Source organism: Eleginops maclovinus, chromosome 12, assembly GCF_036324505.1.
Source record: "Eleginops maclovinus isolate JMC-PN-2008 ecotype Puerto Natales chromosome 12, JC_Emac_rtc_rv5, whole genome shotgun sequence".
In the NCBI taxonomy this organism is placed as follows: Eukaryota; Metazoa; Chordata; class Actinopteri; order Perciformes; family Eleginopidae; genus Eleginops; species Eleginops maclovinus.
The window spans coordinates 21,138,978-21,152,610 of record NC_086360.1 but is presented as its reverse complement, the minus strand read 5'-3'; the positions used below and the strand labels follow the sequence as shown (position 1 = coordinate 21,152,610).

General features: G+C 39.8%; 1 long non-coding RNA gene across 1 annotated transcript in view; it reads right to left on the bottom strand.

The window, feature by feature from the left end:
• LOC134874229 (uncharacterized) overlaps positions 1-13,633 on the bottom strand; it is a 35,047-nt gene that overhangs the window by 12,976 nt on the left and 8,438 nt on the right. The window contains exon 2 of the long non-coding RNA XR_010167036.1: positions 7,723-7,782. This is a non-coding gene — a long non-coding RNA (uncharacterized LOC134874229). The remainder of the gene's footprint in view (positions 1-7,722; positions 7,783-13,633) is intronic.

Below are 13,633 nucleotides of genomic sequence, written 5' to 3'. Positions count from 1 at the left end.
TCGCCACCCCAAATGCAAAAATGACAGGGAACAAAGGACAGATATAAGAAATAGAGTCGGTGGCTGGAAGGATGATGCAGGAAGGAAGTATGGATGAGAGGATGAGAGGAAAAGTCAAGGATGAGAGATGATGGCTGAGCAGGAAGAAGCGTATGGAAACAAGAGGAAGATGGTAGGAAACGTAATGGGGGGAAAAATCAAGATCAGAGAAGCACCTCTCTCCATCTGCCTCTATCCCTCTCTTTTTCCTCCACGTCCCCCTCCCAACCCATCCTCTATTCCTGTCAGGTTCCCACTCGCTTCTGCTCTCCCCCACACATTTTCTTTTTACCCCCCTTCTTCCCTCTTGCCCCTTTTACACCTACCTCCCTCCCCGCTTCTGCTCCTCACCCCATCTCTGGTATGCCTCTTAATAAGAGCTGGCGGGACAATAGTACCATTGTTGGCCGTGTTTGAGAACCCTGGACTGAAACAATCGCTGTTTACCCAAGCAGTGGCACAGCCTGGACCCGCTCCTTCATTACAGCCGGGCCAAGACTGATTAAGTCTGTTCCGCAAGTGCTACAATAAGCCACTGAGCCAGCCCCAAAGACTCGTCCACTCTCCTCTGTCTTCTCACTTTACTTCCATCTCCCGTGTCTTTTAAAGTCAAAACTTTATTTGGATTTTTTACTCAGTATGTGTTCATGCTTGCACCTCTAAGCATTGTCGCCCCCTGATTGACGTATTGTTCATTACCAATGACCAGTCCAGGAGAATCACATCACCCATTGGAGGAGTGACACACAGAGAAAAACGAAACAAAGCCAAAATCGTGGATAAATGACAAAATATGTCAAATCCATTAGTTTGAATCTGATCTATTTTCAAATGACCTTCATAATCTAGGACAAAGCTAATTTTCTTTATTAAAAATTCCCAGTTGGTTTGAACATGCTTCAGGCATCGGCAATATGACTGACTGCAAGAAATAAGAGACAACTCTTTTCCCATAATGGTGTAAGACCATAAAAAAAAATTGGCATGGAGGTAGTGTTATCAAGTTTATGCTTGTGGCGGAGAGGCACTGAATCAGTGGATTGAAAGCCTTTTCACTTAACCACATCCCTCAGCTCTGTGGCTTGTAACAGAAGTATGCTACCAGCACTATGCAAAACAGCATCATGAATATGCGTAATTAGGTGGGACTGGTGTAATTTTTCTGGGTTATGGGATGTGACATTTGTGGAGCAGGAGCATACATCAGCATAAGCACGACTGACAAATGCAAAATCACTTTCTCTGCAATAAGGCATTTTACACTTTGCAATACAAAACATGCAGTTTCCCTTCATGCACTTAACAGCCGCCCGCAAAAATGCACAAAGTCATTCAGATAAACAAACACACACAGCTACACACACATAAACGCACATGCAAAGGAAAACACAGTTGGAAACATTCAGAGAAGAAACTGCAAAAGGGAATGTGCATTTGGCACTAAAATAAATCTGTGCCATTTTTTGAAAAGCAAGAGTAACACAACAACAGAAAGGCAGATAGTACATTTGTGTTTACTATAGTAAAAGGAAAACATAAAGGTTGCGCTGTGTCTAAAAGCATAGACATGAGAATATGAGAGGGACACAATAACTCAATGATGATGGAGGAAACCTAAAAGAAATGAAAAATGAACTAAAAAGGGCCTAGCAGTAGAAGGCATGATACAAAGACCGCTATATACTGCCAAGCAACGAGGTTAAAAAAGGGATGATACGCATGGATGTTTAACATAATATGCTACTAGCTATCAGTCGCTAATGAGCTTTGAACATTGTTGTTAGCGACCAGGACATTTAGAAGAGCTGACGAGCGAGTCCAAGCTAATTTCCCTTCACACTGAACTATGTGGTTAAGAAATACATAGAAATCCACCTTTTCTTTTTTTTTTACACAACATTAAATTACTAAGCATTTATGATGCGGTATGTTTTTCTTTCTTTCATTTTTTCCTGCGTTAGTATTCAATTTGGGTGAACCTTCAAAAGAACTGAACATGTGAATGCACAAATGGACAGGCACATGGGCTTAGGCACACTGACAAAAGCATCTATTAATAATTGGATCATATTCTTAACAACCAGACACACACTCACTCACACACACAAATTCATGCACATTTTCAACACACCTCTCTGGCTCTTCAGAGAGCCAATTTATAGATACTGTACTGAACCCCCCTCGCCACCTCTCGTCTCTCTCTTTGCCTTGCCATGCCCCTTTCCCCTTCCCCATTCACCCATACAGACACACATACAGGCGTGCACACACACACACACACACACACACACACACACACACACACACACACACACACACACACACACACACACACACACACACACACACACACACCAGCACACACAGCACCCTTCCACAATCCACCGCCCTGCCACACATACCGAAGGGGAGGACACATCCCTCATAGCACCCAGGAAATTAACTTGACATTTGATGCAGACAGGAAAAATATATTTCGGTGGGGGGAGGAAAAAAAAACAAAGTGTACTAAAGCACAGATAGCATAAACCCATCCCTTGTTCACCCTTCCCCACCCCATCCCCCCTTAAGCCCAGGGACGCATTCGAAGGGGATTTTAGCGATCTGCAATGCAGACGCCACTTGGTGGCAACGAAAAAATGAGCTTCATCTTTTGCCTGTCCTTCTCTGTGTATGCTGTCTGTCCCTCTTTGTTTCCATCTTTTATGATGCCGGCGATCCATTTTCATATCCACTTCCCCTCCCTCTGAGTCTCTGTCATTCAATTTGGGAGGATGTTAAAAAAAAATATTGGTGGTGTGTTTGAAATCATGTCACACCTTTTAAGCCGCTCCTTGTGAATATAAATATTCATTCAAATTGTTGCCGCCATGCAATTCCTTCCATATGTATCTCATTAAATCCTTCCTCTGATTCACCTTATATAGTTCAATTCAAACAGCTTTGTAAATCTGGGTTAATCCCTCCAAAATGAACCATCATTTGAGAAACAAAAAATAAACAAATGTCCATTGGTTGATATTTTGTACAAAGCAATAACAGTAGTATTGACTCGTACAGTTTATGATTTCATGCAAGCAGACTAGAATATAAAATGCAGTGTGATCTTGCATATGTTTGATAAGATTAACGACGGCATCAAAGGCCACGTAGTAACCTCGGCAAGGGGCCCAAACACCACAAGCGAGAGCCACAATTAATACATCATTATGCACTGCTACAGTTTATACCCGTGAACACATACAACACACAGCCAGACCACCGAGCAGCCAGTGTCTGTCTCAATATCCCCTGCATTAGACATGCAGCAATGTTAACATCATTATGCACAATTGTGAATGTCTGTCTCTGCCCTCCCCCCTTTTACTCCCCAACCATATTGTGTGTGTGTGTGTGTGTGTGTGTGTGTGTGTGTGTGTGTGTGTGTGTGTGTGTGTGTGTGTATGTGTGGGCCTGGTTGTCTGTGCATGTGCCTTAATGAAGGGCGTAATTATTTTTTCTTTAAAATAGTATGCAAGTGCAAACGATGGCAAGAAACCTCTGAATGCAATATACACTGATATTAATGCTTTGAAAAATGTCTTTATTTTTAAACTATGATTTTATTGCATAGTTCTTGTATTTATCTACAAATTAGGATTTAAAATGTTTAATTTTATTTGTGATGAAATACACAAGCATACTCTATACCACACACACACTGCAATGCTTTGTTGTATAATGTATTCATGTAAAATATATACATAATTTAGTTTGAAAGCAACTGGACTTTAAAGTTGTAAATACAGAAATTAATGTTTTTGCACTTTCTATGCTCATGCATCTGTAATATTGTCTTGGCACAGTATATAGGTGACCCCTACTAGGGTTTTAATTATTTATGGTAGGAACTAAATCAAATATCCAGGGAAATAAATAGAGTCTTACTGTGGAGACAGACCCAGTTCATCATTACCTAAATCCCCCCAGTTACTAAACGCACTCGTGAAATTGTCACATGTTTGGTACATTTTTACTAGGAGGGTGAGAACGCAAAGAGGAGGACTTTCATTAGCGCTGGTGTTAAGACACTACAGTAAAAATGTCCCCCCCCCCACACACACACACAGAATTAATGCAATGCTATAAGAAGATATTGTATCACATTTGCATCCACTGTGTTTTACGACATCCTCTTGAACGCACACTGGATTTTGTTGCATCATGAAATAAAGTAAATAATTATTCAAAAAGTAAACAATAAAATCAACATATCATTTAGGTATTAGGAGTATTGGGATGTATTCAGTACTTGTATGCAGGGGAAATAACGTAGTCTTGTTTTACTGGGCAGGAAAAAAAATGAGAATCAGATTCAAACACATATTTTTAGTTATCTGCCATAACTTAGATTGTCCGGGAAGTGTATACAAAGTCCTTGGCATCCCTCTGCTTATACAATCTCCCCTCCTGCCACCTCGCTATTCCTTGCTGCCAGCGATTTGCATTCATTTGCATGATTTTACAATGAGCATATCCTTTGTTCTGACTGTATCATGATGCAGAAAAAAAACATCCCTACGCATCATTATTACACAGCCCTATGGAAGCTATTTGCATATTAAATGAAACAAAAACCTGTAGTTTTATCTGGTTTAATTTTAAATTGATAAGAAAAGGTTTCCACAAATACCAGACTCATCCCATGGTACACCAATAATAATGTGGTGCATCAGAATGAGGAGGAGAAAAATGAGTATGTCCTAGTTTTGTGGAATTTTTGAACAACCATGGAAATGACATAGTGTGCTATCGCTAAGAGGCATGAGCATCTGCAATATATGGCACGGGGTAGAGCTGGCATCCAAGCATGAAATATGGAATTACTTGACAAATAGGAAAAAGGAAAATTATAGATTGAAACTATATCGTTGAAAAAAAGCCTTTCACCTATTTTACAATATTTTCATAAATGTTGTACTCCGTCTGTTGCCTCCCACCTTTAGTCATAATTTATAATTGTTGGCTTACCTCGTCATAAATAATTCCACATTTGCATTTACTATATTATCTTTACTGTGCAAAAATGTGTATGTTTGTGAATGGACCTACCACAAGCCTGACTATTCTGGTGTCTTTTGTTCTCTCTTGTATTATCCGAGAAAACATGCACACACTCACACTCACACACACATGCTGGCGCTTTAACACTCCTTAATCATGCAGACACATGCAGACGACTTCATTAATCGCTGTGGGCTTGCACTGATGATGCGCAAGCCGGCCTACTAGACTGGAGGGTTTATATCCAGGAATACGAGCGCCACATTTTAAATACTTACCCCCGCTGGCACCATAATAGTAAGCAGCTGTACTCCAAATATGCATGGTTGATAAATGATTATGAGTATAGAATAGGAAATGAGGCAGTGCAATATAAACAAACCATAATGTATAGTCAACATACTGTATTTTTTATGGGGGCTTTTCTAAATATTAAGCATATGTTATATGCTTTTTTTATAGTCTGAGCTTAAAATAATACATAAGACCATACACATATGAGAGGGAGTAAGAGAGATAAAGAATTTGATGATAAAAAGTCCATGTTCTTACTTCACCAGTAGCATTTCTTGATGTTGTCTCACCACTACTGCACAATAGCAATAGGTGCTGTGGTTTCCTGTTTCAGCTTCAAGCCCATGACCTTGCTTTATTCTGCACACAGGTAATGGCTGACTCATATAAAAGCCTACCTCTCAAGCTAAATAATAAAGTCAGATATAGGGGTCTAATGACCCTGACACACTTTTAGCTATGCTTTTAGCAGAAAGAGTGATGTATATGTAAGATGATAGTTTTGTATGTATAGACAATGTTTGCAAAGGTTCTCCACAGATGGTCTGTGTTCAGTTATTCAATTATCTAGTGAAACCCAATTAAAATAAACTCAAAAGTCAGCTTGTAATGCTATTCAGCCAAGTGTTGAAAAAATTAAAAGCTGTTGACCTACCTCTTTACACAATGACACATGTCTGAAGTCTCAGGTAACAACATCCTCTTTCACAGAGGGCTAATGGGTTTCACTTCAGCCCTGTAAACACCTATTGAAATTATCCTGGCTACACTCTGCCCACTGAAGTCATGCTGGAAAGAAATTATGTATAGTACATACAGAAAGATACCAATGGTAAGCTGTAACATATTCTATGGTGGCAAAACCATTAATTTTATACAAAAAGGTAATTTTATTTAAAGGTACTGCAGAATTTGATATAAGGCTCCATCTCTCTGCAGTATAGATGGCTACAGACTTGAGCACTACCTTTTTCTACCTAGTGACTTGCCCTGCCCTTCTAATTGGTCCTTCTGAGTAGTCCACCAAATGTGTGTGAGACAGTATTGGGAGTAATTAGGATGAGTATACTGAGGCCCTCGGGCGCTGACATACCACCTCTTCTCTTTAGCCTCTTATCTTTTCTTTTTCTAGCATCACTAAGAAATAAACTTTTCAGCTCTCAAAACAGAACTTGTAGAATCAATGGGGTGTTTTGATTTGGCTTAATTTTTCCTACCAAAGATGCCCCTGTGTGCTATTGTCTTATCGGCGACATGGGTATGCTATAGGCATAGTATAGTGTTGTTGTATATTTTTTTGCTGACAGTGTAGCAGTTGTCAAACATTTCAGCTGGTTGTGCACAGTGCACACACCTTTTATCTCAACACTTTGCACCAACTCAGCCGCTTTACAGGTCACCTGGTTGTCAGAAAAATGTGGTCCAAGTTGAAATAAAGACAGCACATATAGTGATTGGTTGCTGCAGCCAACTAATGTGATAAATATGTCCATGTCATGAACACAGCTGAGCTCATTAAAATGCTTCTCTCGTTTCAAAAACATAAAATGTCACATGTTATAACGGCTGTGGGTCTAACTGATAGAGCGAGATGTCCTGCACGCAATGCCAACAATGCTAAGGCTGAGCGCAATTACTGTTTCCGCATGGGTTTCAATGGCCACAGAAACATTTTGAAATCACTTCCTTGTTGTAGCTAATGTTGGTGTTGTGTTGGGTTTTGTTGTATTGTATTGTGTTGGGGATGAAAAACAGTGAACAGTAACCTCTGTTTCCCCTGGGCTTTTGTCTTTGGTATGGACCACAGGGCAAAGAGTGGGTCATGGGATTTGATATTGCGCACATCGCCTGAGCTCCCTTCAAACCACTGCCATTCTGTTTACTGTGTCCTCTGGACCACTACTAACATCTATGCCTTTATCCAACACACACATGAGCCAACTTTGCTGCAGGCAAACAGACACACATGGACACAGACTCACACATCAGCAAAGATAGGCATAAAAATAAAACTCCGCCAAGAAAAATATTTTTCTATCAGATTCATGTGTTTGGTAAAAAAAAAATGACCATTGTCTTTATTGATTTATTTTCAACATAACGGCGTGCTTTGTAAATTACGAAAAATAATGGTAATTATGATACTCTGCATTACTACTGCATTTAATCAGAAATGTAAAGACTATTTTTATATGTATTTTGTTCCCGAATTACAAGTGGTCACAATAATCCCCCCTCCCCCACAAACGCACACACACACACACACACACACACACACACACACACACACACACACACACACACACACACACATTTATGCATTTTTGTTTATAAACCAAAGCTCACCTCATGGGGGTCCTCTACTTCCTGCTGCCCGTAGTTCTCCACAGCTCCCTTTCTCCATCACTAAAGCAAAGAAAGATACAAAAAGGCAGGGAGTTAATACATCTATCAAGAGTCAACCTTTACATGTCGAGTTACTCTTTTTGAGTAAATGACAATCAACGTGTTTCCACCGAAAATAAAGGAGGAAGAAGCAAACACACAGTTATATGGTTGAGGAAGGAAACAGAGGTAGCATTTACCATCGCTAAGTTGAGTTGCAGGAAATCAAATTGTCAATAACTTTGTGCAAATGGCTCCTCAACCTTTACACTTTGCCTAAGAAGTAAGTTAACATTTATATCTTTATGGAAAATGAACTGCTGGTTTGCAGATCATTTGAAGGTCATTGGAAGTATACACCTTTTCAGACTTTATTAATATCAAAAATTGTGTAAATGTTAACCTAGAGGTCTAAAGCTGTTCTTTCGTGAACATTTTACTTAAATATGTCATAATAACACTTTGATCCTTTTAGAAGTTGTGAATCTATCCAGTCAAATGCAGGTGTATGCTAACTCTGTGTCAGCAGCCATGTTGTTGAACCCAACCACCCTTGACCTCTGCTTCCTCTAACTGGAGTGAGAAGGTTACAAGTCAAATGTCAGGGCTAAAGGACAAGCCCAGTTTGAGGTCAAAGGTAAACATGATGGATTTCAACAGTCTTTGGTTAGTTTTTAGGCCAAATTCTTGACCTCACACAGCAACATGCCGATGAACTTGAATAGGTCTTTAAATGATGAATGAAAACCAATTTAAAAACTGGTCTCATATGAAAATACTGTAGTTGGACAACAATGTAAAAAAATACACCTTTGACATTAGATATTTCATAAGTGAATTTCATTTCCATGTGCTGGTTCTGACAACGTAGTTTTTGTTTTCTGGATTTCATTCGGGTTATGTTCCCCGGTGATTGTGAGGCTCTTCTGGCATGTCAATATCAAACTGACAGATGCCACATTTTATTAGAGCTCCGTTTCAAAGTGCACACACACTCACACACACTCACACACACATTATTTTCAAACACTTGCACAGGCACACACGATGTCATGACAATGCTGCTTGGCAATAAACAATAAAAGAACCACACAAGATTCTTTTGATTGAGTTTTCAATTTTATTTTTATTTTATATTAAAATACAAACTCTCAATATACATTCAAATCAAGGATACAGATAAAAAAATAAAGACACATGAACCTCTGACAACAATTATCTTTAAATTCAATTATTAATTCAGTAATAATAAAAAAACAGCTAGGGTATCTTTACCCAGGGCATATTCGTATACCCCCCATTGCAATGTTCTACACTGTTCTGAGTGTGTTATGCGGTTGTTTTGCAAACCAGTGAATGTGTGTCTGTGTGTCTTTTTAGCCCTACGGCATGGTTTAGGGTAACTATACAGCATCCCCCCTCCACCTTCACCCCGTTCCCTTTGCGGCTTGTGTGGCTTGTCTCATCCCATCTCCCTCCTGCTCCTCTATCTCCCTCCTTCGCTCTGCTCCCCCCTCTCTCCAACACTACTCTGCTCCTAGCCTACGTGTGTGTGCGTGTGTGTGTGTGCGTGTGTGCGTGTGTGTGTGTGTGTGTGTGTGTGTGTAGGATGAGTTGGGGGTGGATGGGTGACGACAAAGAATCGTCCACCTGCTTTCTCTAAAGCAGCAGTGTGGTGATGCAGAGGATGCTACCTCTGATGCAAATTGCATAGGTATACACACAATCACACCCAGGTAAAATGAGACAACATAAAAAGGAACATAAAGACCGTAGGCCCAAAAGCCTTTCTGTTTATAGAGTGTAAAAATAAAAATGATGTTTAAGTGAGCTGCACTGATTTGAAACACAGTGTAAGTAATTGAAAATAGGAAAAACTACATATCTTGACTTAAGTGATGCAGAACCAACTGTGCCTTTCTCACACTGTGCGACTCCTCGCCAATTGCACCTTACCATATGACAAAAAGAAGTCTTCATAAAACAAAAACATTTCCTTTACGAGAGGTGTTCCTAGTCTCCACCCCGGTGGCTTTCAGTGTTTCATTATCCAAAGTCGAGGTCTTCTTTGCCACCCGGCTCCCCCATGATGCCTGTCTCATTTCCTCCCGGTAACAATCCATTAGCCAACGCCAGGCTGAAACATGCAGCCGCTTAATTATTCCCACTTCTTTGGCAGCACGCCGGGGCATACCACTCATCAGAAAAAACAGGGAAACAGCTGATTTTGTATACCTTATATTGCGTAAAAAAGGACCACAGGCTGACTATGACAAGTTCACACACCTCATATAATATCTGCATACTCACGTATAGTGTATTAACATGAGAACTTCCAGATGAATACACACACAATATGTGTATATTCATCCACATCAACTTCACCAACCAATTTTAACCAAGCTGCAACGTAACACCTCCGATAACACACTTTCTTTTTAGCTGTGTGTGTGTGTGTGTGTGTGTGTGTGTGTGTGTGTGTGTGTGTGTGTGTGTGTGTGTGTGTGTGTGTGTGTGTGTGTGTGTGTGTGTGTGTGTGTGTGTGTGTGTGTGTGTGTGTGTGTGTGAGTGTGTGTGTGTGTGTGTGTGTGAGTGTGTGTGAGTTTGTTTGTGTATGCCCCAAAAAATAAGGATGATGTGTGGTATAATTCATCTTGAATAATTTCCTGCACATTCTTCCTCATGCTATGCCTCAGGAACACTTCAGGATGAAAGAGAATGCTAATGCTGTGTCTGTATCTCACTGAACATTGTGTGTCTGTGAGCTGTACCCGTGTGTGTGTGTGTGTGTGTGTGTGTGTGTGTGTGTGTGTGTGTGTGTGTGTGTGTGTGTGTGTGTGTGTGTGTGTGTGTGTGTGTGTGTGTGTGTGTGTGTGTGTGTGTGTGTGTGTGTGTGTGTGTTTGTGTGTGTATGCTGCCTCACTAAGCAAATTTATGATAATTAACAGATAGGAGAGGTCAGCTACAGTGTGTGTATGTGACAATGATAGTGAGTAAGAGAGAAGGCGACAGAAAATGATAGTGGGAACAGTATAGCGCTGATTTACATAAATTGGCAATATTGTCACAGACTTCTTTTCTTCGCTCTAAAGCAATTCTACTGTCAGTTTTGGTGTTACAGTTTCGAGAAATACTCTCACAAAAAGAGCAATGTCTTATCTTTAACTGTTCCCAAAAGGCGAAATGTTGCACCTTTATCCTTGAGGTTGAAGTTAGTACACTAATACATTCGTCATAAATACAATATACTGACTTTTATTTCTAGGATGTGTGGCACCTCAAGATGGCAGGCACTCGTTCAAGATGACGGCAATCAATATATTTAATGAACATCATATCACTCTAAATTACCACACAAGTGCATCTCAGTTGAAATATTTCAAACATAAATGATTTTTGTGTCGCATTATAATGTTTAGTCAAACTCAACTCAATTAAATCCAATCTGTAAATTGTTTCTTGCACTCCAATTAAACAGAAGTTCATAATTCAAATTATAAAATATTACCAAATCCTAGTTTTGATAATGGTGCAAGTATTAGCGCTTCTACCGAATTAACGGCATGCGACAGAAAGCTAAACACAGGCCGATCTTGTAGGTGACAGTTATCGAGGGAATTAATACATGCAAATGAAACGTTCAGCATGCAGAGAGGCCGATGACAGTAAATGAATAATCCACTTTCAGTGCCCCGCGTTTCATACCACACAGAAATTGTATGCGTTAATGTGTATGCGTGCACGTGTCTATGCCAGCGGACATTTTAGGTCTACCCTCCTCACACTCTCACTACTGCCAAACGCCTTAAGATGGTGGCACCTTGAGGCAGAGAGACACTCATAGAGAAAGCCAACCTCCTCCTCCCTTTCCCCCTTCTTCCACCTCGGGTCCTCGCGACAACACACGACAGGCCCCCCTTCCTAACCCTTAGCCCCCCGATAAATATTTAATTCATCCCTCTCTAATAAGGATATTAGGCGAGTACACCCCAGCCCTGGCGTATATGCATGAGTCCTTTCTCATCAAATTTACATAAAAGGGCCAGATGCTAATGCGAGCGTAGCAACTACTGCTCACTATTCTATATGCAGTGGAACAGGCTCCCTAGTCCAAGAGCCCATATAATTTAATTGCCGAACAGCGTATATTTTTCAAATGGTTCCCCGTATTCAAATTGCATCCAGGCCTCAATATCATATGCTCTACAAAGAGCGCATAGACGGCCATATTTTAATTGTAGTGGCGGCACGGCTACAGTATTTATGCTTATTTAATATTTTCCAACGCCACTCCTCTTCTATGAAATGATAATACAGATGTGCTTATGCATGACATGAAAAAAAAAACAATTCAGAGAATTAATACAGGTACGTTGTCTTTTTACAGAGTCAGAGCTCGTTCAAACATTAATTACCATTTCAACAATAAAAGATCATTAAGGTTTGGAAACTGCATAACACTAATAGTGTTTACTAATGGGACGTTGAAGGTAAATACAGTGAGACAATTAACCTTACAATTTAGAGACAAATGACTTGATACTGATGGATCGTCAATGTATACGCTGTATTCGACATAAACAAAACAATGTGTAGAAGACTTAAAGATAGAGAATAGCATATAGCATGGTGAGAGGGCCCCGATGTTTGTAATTAATAGAGGATGAATAATGCAATGACACGAAATATATTATTTACACCCTTTCATCTTTGAGAAAGATTCAAAGCATATTTCAGATGCAATTATACTAATTTATTTATAGTGCATAGTATTTGCATAATCAAGAGCCAGCGGAGCACAAATATCTTAGAATACAGGCTGACAGCCAGCTTTAGACCTGGAGTGTAAAAATAGCATTTATGCACACAGCCTTATTGTGCACTACTGCTGCTACAGTATTAACATCAAATAATGCTGCCACAGAGCTGAAAGTATAGCATTACTATGGTTGGAAATACTCGTACAGAAAGAGAAATGTTGCCTAGCATATTATGTGTCCTCCTCTTACAACTTACGTTATATTGTCTGTTAAAATTAAAAGAGTATACTGTACGTTTTAAATGTTGAGGCACTGTGGATACAAATATCAGCCCACACAGTACAACATTTAATTAAAGAAATGTACTAAAGACAACATAATCATTGTGTGATCTTTATATTCAAGACTCATATCGAGAACAATATCCTTTTTCTCTTTTTTCCTTGCCTCTTGATTGAGCTATTTTGCAGTGATTGGGGAATGTAGGCAAGTGCTGTGGCAGATTCGCAAGCATACTGATGGAGATTTTATATTGATAAAGCCGGTTTGGTCATTAATAGATCAAGATATTAGTAATTTCAATTTTAGGACGAGATTATTTTTGCCTCACTTTGTTTGCAACTGTCAGCTTTTCGAAAAAATGAAAGAAACATAATCACAAGGTCAGCCGAATGTATCTCAGTCATGTAAGTAGTGTTACATTGAACACACATTTTCTGGGAATTGTAATTCTCAGCTGACATTTTAGAGCTCCGTACCTATCAGTTGCATATTATTCTACATATTAACTACCAAAGAGATCATTTTAATACCAAAAGAGCTGAATAATCTCATCATTCCAGGCAACAACAAGCCCATACAGACAACGCAACACAACCCTTTCAAAGACGATCACATAATGTTATGTATGGAATAGATCTTTGACAATCTAGCATGTTGGCCGTGCATATCCATGCAGTTAGATGATGGGGAGGGCCATACAGCGTGGCAGAGCACAGCATGCCCGCTGCTCCCCACAAGACGCTCAAGTGGCCATGCATGATGTCATTAAAAAGGGCCCAACCATGACATTCCTCAGTGGATTATTGGCAAATTATGGCTGACTGCTCTGT